The sequence below is a fragment of the Galeopterus variegatus genome, unplaced genomic scaffold (genome assembly GCF_000696425.1).
Source record: "Galeopterus variegatus unplaced genomic scaffold, G_variegatus-3.0.2 Scaffold6648, whole genome shotgun sequence".
NCBI classification, from domain to species: domain Eukaryota; kingdom Metazoa; phylum Chordata; class Mammalia; order Dermoptera; family Cynocephalidae; genus Galeopterus; species Galeopterus variegatus.
The window spans coordinates 70,426-79,474 of NW_007732759.1; positions in this window are offsets into that span (position 1 = coordinate 70,426).

Sequence of the window (9,049 nt, forward strand, 5' to 3'; positions counted from 1 at the left end):
TTCGGAGTTCTCTGACCCAGAGACTCCCCACTGTGCTGCTGTACTGACATCTCCTAGACCCATAAGCCCCCTCTCAGATTCTGTCCCCTTCTCAGGAATTTCCTTCCCCTCTTCCCCTTCTGGGGGTGGCCCTGCACCATTGTATCTAGAAGGTCTCATACTATGAAGAACTTCCCTTCCCAAGCAATTTTGTCAAAGCACCACCCAAGTAAATCTTGTGTTCTACTGCCATGTCATGGTCATATCTTTTTGTCTGATTGCCCTAGAAATTCTTTAAGTCATTACACCCTATTAGATAGTTATGGCATCCTTATTGAAAATCAATTGACCATATATGCGAGGGTTTATTTCTGTGATCTCTATTCTATTCCATTGTTCTATATGCCTATCCCATGCCAGTACGAGACTGTTTTGATTACTGTAGCTTTGTAGTAAGTTTTGAAATTGGGAAATATGAGTCATCCAACTCTGTTCACCTTTTTCAAGAATGTTTTGGCTACCCAGAGTCCCTTGAGAGTCCGTATGAATTTTAGGTTAGTATTGTCTATTTTTGCAATAAAATATCATTGGGATTTTTAACAGGAGTCTTAGTTTTTTATTTGAAGGTGAGGAACTAAATGTATGCATTAAAAAAAAAGTTAGCTCTGGTTATCAGTTTGACTTTCTCACAGTGCATTTGTAAATGTCTATAACTGCATAAAGTCCATATGAATTTTAGAATGGATTTTTCTATTTCTGGGGGGAAGAAAAGGACTTAGGTAATGCATTGAATCTGTACATCACTTTGAGTGGTACTATCACCTTAAAAATATTAGGTCTTTCAATCCATAATTGATTTTTGTGTTGATTTTATGTCCTGTAATTTTGCTGAATTTATTTATTAGTTCTAACAGTTCTTTTGTGGACTTTTAGGCTTTTCTATATATGAGATTATGTTATCTGCAAACAGTTAATTTAACTTTTCCTTTTCCAATTTGGGTGACTTTTATTTCTTTTGTTGCCTAATTGCTCTGCTAGAACTTCCAGTATTGTGTTGGATAGAAGTGGTGAAATCAGACATCTTTATCTTTTTCTGATCTTAGGCAAAAATCTTTCATTCTTTCATCACTGAATGTGATATTAACTGTTGGTTTTTCATATATGGCTTTTCATCATGTTGAGGATGTTCCTATACTCTCAGTTTATTGAAAGTTTTATCATAAGAGGATGTCAGACTTTACTAAATGCTTTTTTTTTTTTTTGCATTAATTGAAATGATGATGTGGTCCTTTTACTTCATTCTATTAATGTGATATATTACGTTGATTGATTTTCATGTGTTGAGCCACCCTTGCATTCCTGAGATACATCCCTCTCAGTCATGGATATAATCTTTTTATTATTCTCCTGAAATAAGTTTGCTGGTGCTTTGTTGAGAATTTTTGCCTCTATATTCACAAATGGTATTGGCCTGGTGTGATGTTGTCTGGCTTCGGTGGCAGGGTAATGCTGGCCTCTTAAAATGAATTAGAAAGTGTTCCTTCCTCTTTAGTTATTTGGAAGAGTTCGAGGATTGCTATTAATTCTTCTAAAATGTATGGTAGAATTACCACTGAAGCCATCCAGTTTTTGTTAGGAGGTTTGTGATTACTGTTTCAATGTTTTCATTTGTTTTAGCTCTATTCAAACTTTCTATTTTCTCTTGTGTTAGTTTTGGCAGTCTATGTGTTTCTACAAATCTATCCATTTCATCTAAGTTATCTAATTTGTTGGTCAGCAATTTTTCTTAGTATAATATCTTATAATCCTTTTTATTTCTATGAGGTTGGCAGTAGTGTTCCCACTTTTATTTCTGATTTTAATTATTTGTGTCTTCTCTCTTTTTTTCCTTACTAGCATAGCTAAAGGATTGCCAATTTTGTTGATCTTTTCAAACATCGACTTTTGGTTTTGATTTTCTCTACTGTTTTTCTATTCTCTGTTTCATTTATCACCATTCTAATTTTATCATTTCCTTTCTTCTGCTAGTTTTGGGTAAAATTTTTTCTTCTTTTTGTAGTTCCTCAAAATGTAAAGTTATGTCATTGACTTGCATTGTTTCTACTTTTTTAATGTAGGTATTTGTAGCTGTAAATTTCTCTCTGAACACTGCCTTTGCTCATCCATAAGTTTAGCATGCTGTATTTTTATTTTAATCATCTCTAAGCATTTTCTTGTTTCCCTTGTTATTTCCTTTTTGACCTATTGGTTGTTTAAAAGTGTGTTGTTTAATTTTCACATATTGGTGAATTTTCCAGTTTTTCTTCTGTTATTGATTTCTAGGGTTATTACATATGGTTGGAGAAGATACTTCCAATCTTTTAAAATTTATTGAGACTTGTTTTGAGCTTAACATATGATCTATTCTGGATAATGTTCCACGTGCACTTAAAAAGAATACGTATTCTTCCATTGTTGGCTGCAGTGTTCTTTATATCTGCTAAGTATGGTGGGTTTATGGTGTTGTCTAAGTCCTCTATTTCCTTATTGGTCTTCATTCTAGATGTTCTATTCATTGTTGAAAGTGGTACATTGAAGTCTCCAACTGTTATTATATAACTGTCTATTTCTTCCCTTAATTCTATGTTTGCTTCATAAGGCTCTGGGTTTTGGTGCATACGTGTTCATAATTCCTATAGGGCTGTGTTTTCTTGGTGCATATGTTTTCATAATTGTCTTATCTTGATGAATTGAGCCTTTTATCAATAAATAATGCTCTTCTTTGCCTCTCATAGCATTTTTTTTAACTGAAGGTCTATTTTCTCCCCTGATAGCTCAACTCTTTTTTGGCTATCAATTTCCATGGGATGTCTTCTTCCATCCTCTCACTTTCAACCTGTTTGTGTATTTGATCTGAAATGAGTCTCTTTCAGACAGCAATAGTTGGGTCATGTTATTTTTAATCCATTCTATCAATCTCTACCTGTTGGTTAGAGCATTTAATCTATTTGCATTTCAAGTAATCACTGATAAGGAAGAACTTCCATTTGCCATTTGTTTTCTGCATGTGTTACACCATTTTTGTCTTTTATTTCCTCCATTATTGCTTTGTTTTGTGTTTAGGTCATCTTTTTGTGTGTAATTTAGATTCCCTTCTCATCTCCTTTTGTGTATATTTTAAAGATATTTCCTTGTGGTTAACATGAAGGTTATATTTAACATCCTAAATTGATAACAATCTACTTTGAGTTGATACCAACTTAACTTCAATAGCTGCCCTCATCGAACTCTATTATATTTTTGTTGACACAAATTATATCCTTGTACACTGTTTGCTTAATAACATTGATTTATATAGGTTGAGCATCTTAATTCAAAGATGTGAAATCTGCAAAATTCAAAACTTTCTTTCTTTCTTTTTTTTTTTTTTTAAAGATGACCGGTAAGGGGATCTTAACCCTTGACTTGGTGTTGTCAGCACCACGCTCAGCCAGTGAGTGAACCGGCCATCCCTATATGGGATCCGAACCCGGGGCCTTGGTGTTATCAGCACCACACTCTCCCGAGTGAGCCACGGGCCGGCCCAAAATTCAAAACTTTCTGAGCACCAACATGATGCTCAAAGGAAATGCTCACTGGAGCAGTTTGGGTTTCAGATTTTTGGATTAGAAATGCTCAACTGGGGCCGGCCTGTGGCTCACTCGGGAGAGTGCGGTGCTGATAGCACCAGGGCCGCGGGTTCGGATCCCATATAGGGATGGCCAGTTCGCTCACTGGCTGAGCGTGGTGCTGACAACACCAAGTCAAGGGTTAAGATCCCCTTACTGGTCATCTTTTGAAAAAAAAAAAGAAAGAAAAGAAATGCTCAACTGATATTTATTTTGTAAAAATATTCCAAAATCTTCTTGTCTCAAGCATTTTGGATAAGTGATACTCAATCTGTAATTATTTCTATGCATTCATGTTTTAAATCACGTAGGAAATAAAGCATGGAGTTAAAAACCAAAAATACAATAATGCTGGGTTTTGTGTTTGGCCATGTAGTTACCTTTATCAGAGATTTTTTTTTATATGGCTTCTAATTACTCTTTAGTGTTCTTTCCTCTGTATCTGAAGGGCTCCCTTCAGCATTCCTTGTTAGCAAGTCTAGTGATAACAAACTCCCTCAGCTTTTGTTTTGTTACTGTCTTAATTTCCCCCATTTCTAAAGGTCAGTTTTGTTGTATATAGAATTCTTGGTTGCCAGTTTTTTGTGTTGTTTTGGTTTAGCACTTTAAAGGTGGCGTCCCAACACTCCTGGCCTCCACGTTTTCTGATTAGAAATCAGCCGTTATTCTTACCAGTGATCACTTGTATGTCATGAGTTGCCTCTCTATTGCTGCTTTCAAGATTCTTTCTGTCCCTGGAATTTGACAGTTGAATTATAATGTATCTCATGTTAGTCTTTTGGAATTTATTTTACTTGGAGCTTATTGCATTTTTGGACGTGTGAATTCATGTTTTTCATATAATTCAGAAACTTTTCAGTCATTATTTCTTCAAAAATTTCTTTCTGGGGACGGCCCGGTGGCGCACTGCTACAGTGCGCCGCTTGGGAGTGCAGCGGCACTCCCGCCGAGGGTTCGGATCCCACATACAGACCGGTTCCCGCTCAATGGCTGAGCGAGGTGTGGGAGCAACACCAAGGGTTGCGATCCCGTTGCCGATCCCAGTCCGGTACGGGGGCAACACTGAGGGTTGCGATCCATTGCCGGACACGAAAAAAGACAAAAAGGAAAAAAAAAATTTCTTTCTATCCCTTTGTCTTTCTCTTCTCCTTCTGTCACTCCTGTAATGCTCATGCTGGTCTTCTTGATGGTGTCCCACTGGTCTCTTATTCTCTGTTCACTTTGCTTCACTTTTTTTTCTTTGTGCTTCTCAGACTGGATAATTTCAATTGTTGTATCTTCACGTTCACTGATTATTTCATCTGCTTGCTCAAATCTGCTCTTGAACCCCTCTAGTAAATTTTTCATTTCAGTTATTGTACTTTTCAGCTCCAGAATATCTGTTTGGTATCTTCATATAACTTTTATCTCTTTCTTGCTGTTCTCATTTTGTTCATACTTTGTTTCCTGATTCCTTTAGTTCTTTGTCCACATTCTTCTTTAACTCTTTCAATATATTTAAGGAAGTTGTTTTTAAGTCTTTTTCTATTAAGTCTGATGGCTTGGCTTCCTTGGTGATGGTTTCTGTTGATTTGTTTTCTTGCTTTGAACAAGCCATACTTTCCTGTTTAATTTTATGCCTTGTGACTTTTTATTTTAAACTGCACATTTGAGTATTATAATGTGGTAACTCTGGAAATCAGATTCTCCTCCTACCACAGGGTTTGTTGTGTTTTTTTTTTTTTTTTTTTTTTTTACTGACAAAGACTGTAGTAGTTCATTTGTTTAATGTCTTTTCCAAACAATTTTTTTTAAAAGATGACCGGTAAGGGGCTCTTAATCCTTGGCTTGGTGTTGTCAGCACCACGCTCAGCCAGTGAGCTAACCGGCCATCCCTATATAGGATCCGACCCCGTGGCCTTGGTGTTATGAGCACCACATACTCACGAGTGAGCCACAGGCCGGCCCCATTTCCAAACAATTTTTGCACAGTGTTTTTCTTTGTCTTGGGTGATCATAAAAACCTCTGTTCCTTTAGCTTGCATTCAGCTAGTATTATGACAAAGATTTCCATGAATATCAGGAGGTAAAATAGAAAGAAAAAATACCTTTCCCAATCTTTGCAGATTACCTCTGTGCCAAGGCAGTTCTTTAACACTCAGACAGGCTTTCACTGAGCCTAGGTGAGCTTAAGGTACTTAGGGTCTTCTGAGGTCTTTTCTGAGCATGCATCTTGCCCTGGGCATGTGCATGATTTTCTAAATTCCCTTATAAACACAGGTGTTTTGAGTGCACTAATTTCCCAAAAAATACTCTCCCTGGATTTTTCTCTGGACTTTAAGTGGTCTATTTTATGCCTCAATCAAAATATTTTGCCCCAGGTTCTGTGAGTTGTTTCTTTGCCTTACAACATTTTTCAAGCAATGCCCACCAATTTTTAAGTATGAGTGAACTTCAAGATTGGCAAAATAGAGACAAGTGCCTTACGTTATCTTTCATGTAGCCCCCAGACAGGTTAGAGAAGACATACACAATAATTTGTGAGTAAGGTCTGCTCTGTTATCTCAGGGATCAGGGTGCCACACTTTGAACACAAGGTGCCATCTTCAAGACTGCCGATGAACCAGGGAGGCGTGGGGCAAAATACGAGTCAAACATCACAATCCTTTCTTGCCATTTTAAGTTGCCTTTTTCTTGATTCAGTGTTCATTAGATTGCTGTAAGACTTTGGCTGCTTCCCAAAGTTATGACAAAGTTGGCCTGACAGTTTCTGCTTATATTTCAATGTTTCTGAGGAGGGGGAGGATGTTAGGAGTCTGGAGCTGCCTACTCTGTCATTTTGCTGATGTCACTCTCCCATTTTATGCTTTTCTAATGTTTATTTTTTGCTATTGCAAATGGAATTATGTTTTTAATTTTATTTTTGATCGTTCATTGTTAGTGTATAGAAATATGACTAATTTTGTTTATCAGTTTTGTATCCTGACACCTTGCTGAACTTGTTTGTTAGCTCCTGTAATTTTTTAGTAGATTTATTGGGGTTATCTATATACAAGAACATTCTGTCTGCAAATAAGATGGTTTTATTCTTTTTATCCAATCTATATGCATTTTATTTCCTTTTCTTACTCAAGTGCTGGGCCAGTTTGCTCGCTTGGGAGAGCGTGGTGCTGACAACACCAAGTCAAGGGTTAAGATCCCCTTACCGGTCATCTTTAAAAAAAAAAAAAACATTTTTGTCACCCCAAAAAGATCTCTCATGACCAGAGTCACCTGCAGCCCTATGCAACCACTAGTCTTGTTTCCGCAGACTCATTTTTTCTGGACATTTTACATAAGTGGAATCAAAAACTATTTATGTTGAAGGCCGGCTCATAGCTCACTTTTTCTGTGGAATACTGGGAATCTATAGAATTCATGGGTGCTTTTTGTACAACAACAGATGGCTATGGCACACTGTCACTTTGACAGAGTGTGACTTACGGGGCTTTTGGGCAAGTGGTGCAATGGGAACTGAGATGCTGCTGCTGGGCACCTCCACATAACTTCAGTGGTGCCACCGAAGCCCAGGGAGAAATGCACCTGCCACTCTGTGGGAGTTGAGTGGTTCCATTTGGGCACATCTGTGAGATGCCTCTGAGCCTCCTAGAGAGGGTTGTGGAAAGTTCTGTGAGTGAGGATAAGCAGAGGAACACATGTTAACTCAAGTTAGGAGATTTCGGAGATGATGAGAAACTATAGCCTTGATTGTACGTTATAATCACCTAGCAAGCTTTGAAATAAAAGCACACTGAACCCCAGGTACATGCCAGATCAGTTAAATTAGAATTTTTAGTTATGGGTCTCAGGCACCAGTAGTTTATAAAACTCCCTTGTTGATTCCAATGTGTAGTTAGGTTTAGGAATACTGACCTCAAAGCTCTGCAGTACTTCTCAAATTTTGGTCTCCAAACCAGAAGCATCGGCATCACCTGAGAACTTGTTAAAAAAGCGAATTCTCAGGCTCCATCTCAGACCTAGTAAATCAGAAATTCTGGGGGTGGGGCCCAGCAACATGTGTTTTAATAGGCCCTTTGGGTTACTCTGATGCACACTAAAGTTTGAAAATGGCTAAGTTAATGCAACTAGGAATCACTACTACCAACAACATGTATTTATCCTCACTAGTAATCAAAGAATATGGTTTGTACCAAGTAAGACTCAGGAGTGGCACATGCTCTCAAGTTATCACTTTGTCAGGTTCTCTCCTTGTTCCTCTAATCACTACAGCTAATCTTTCCCTGGATTTGGATAAGTCACTTCTTATTAGCAAATAACTAAATTTATGGGTATAAAAATCTGTAGTTAATGTTATATAATTAAACTCCATCGAGATTGGAAAAGACTGCTCCTTGTTATCAAGTAGTTTCAATTCGGTGTCTCTCTTGGTTTAAATATTCTGGACTTAGCAATGACTGTTAATGTCCTGCAGGTGAAACTATTAGCTTTCCCCTAGAATTTCTTTTCATTCAGTATGATTCCTCAACTGAGATGGAAAACTGCCTTGTACTTACCTGTCAGTAATTTTGTACTGTAATTAGAGCTGCTCCATTTATGACATTCTCCCCATGAGCTCAAAGAGAATTATGTATGGGGTAAGGACCTTTAATTCATCTCTGGTGAACTAATCCATAACCCAAATAATCCAACTTGAAATGAAAATGCTACAGGGCTCAGTCTCTGTAGGACACATTCTGTCTTTTTGCCATGAAATGGGTCTTTTTTCCTTCAGGCAGTGACAGTTAGCCCCAGTAGCAACTGAGGAATGTCAGAAGATCTGCATTTTCTTTTCCTTACATTGTAAGTGTCTTCTAAATCATGAATCACATTTTTACACTTAATGTTTTTTAAAACTCCAGTTTTTTCTTAGATTATTTGTATGTAATGTATTTCTGTTTCTATTTCTCTTCAAGATGCTATTTTACAAATTTTCTTTGATGTTCATGAAACCTGAGGACCCTAATTTTTAAAATTTCAACATTGAGCTTTAGAAAAGAAAATCACATTTTCCCAAAAGAAAAAAAAGTCTTTTCCTTGAAATGTTGAATCCCCCAAACTTCTCTCTAACACACCTCTATACTCTGGAAAAGACACTACGGGAAACTTTCTCCAACTACATTGATACACCTGAACATTTTGCTGTTTGACCTTATACCCTTAAGGTAGAAATGGAAGTATCTTTCTAATTATCAAATTCACTAAAAGGGGAAATGCCACACTGTTCCAGGCACAAGACACTACAAAAAGAAGGGAAGAAAAGACCCTCCTACTTTCAAAGCAGCTGACTGTAGACAGGACTTAGTGTTGTTCGATCAGCACCCTGGAGAGCACTCTCGCTGTGGCAGGTGCCTGGTTGAGCCCTGTTCTCATCACTACGGCTTTGTCATTTGAATAAGAAGACTACA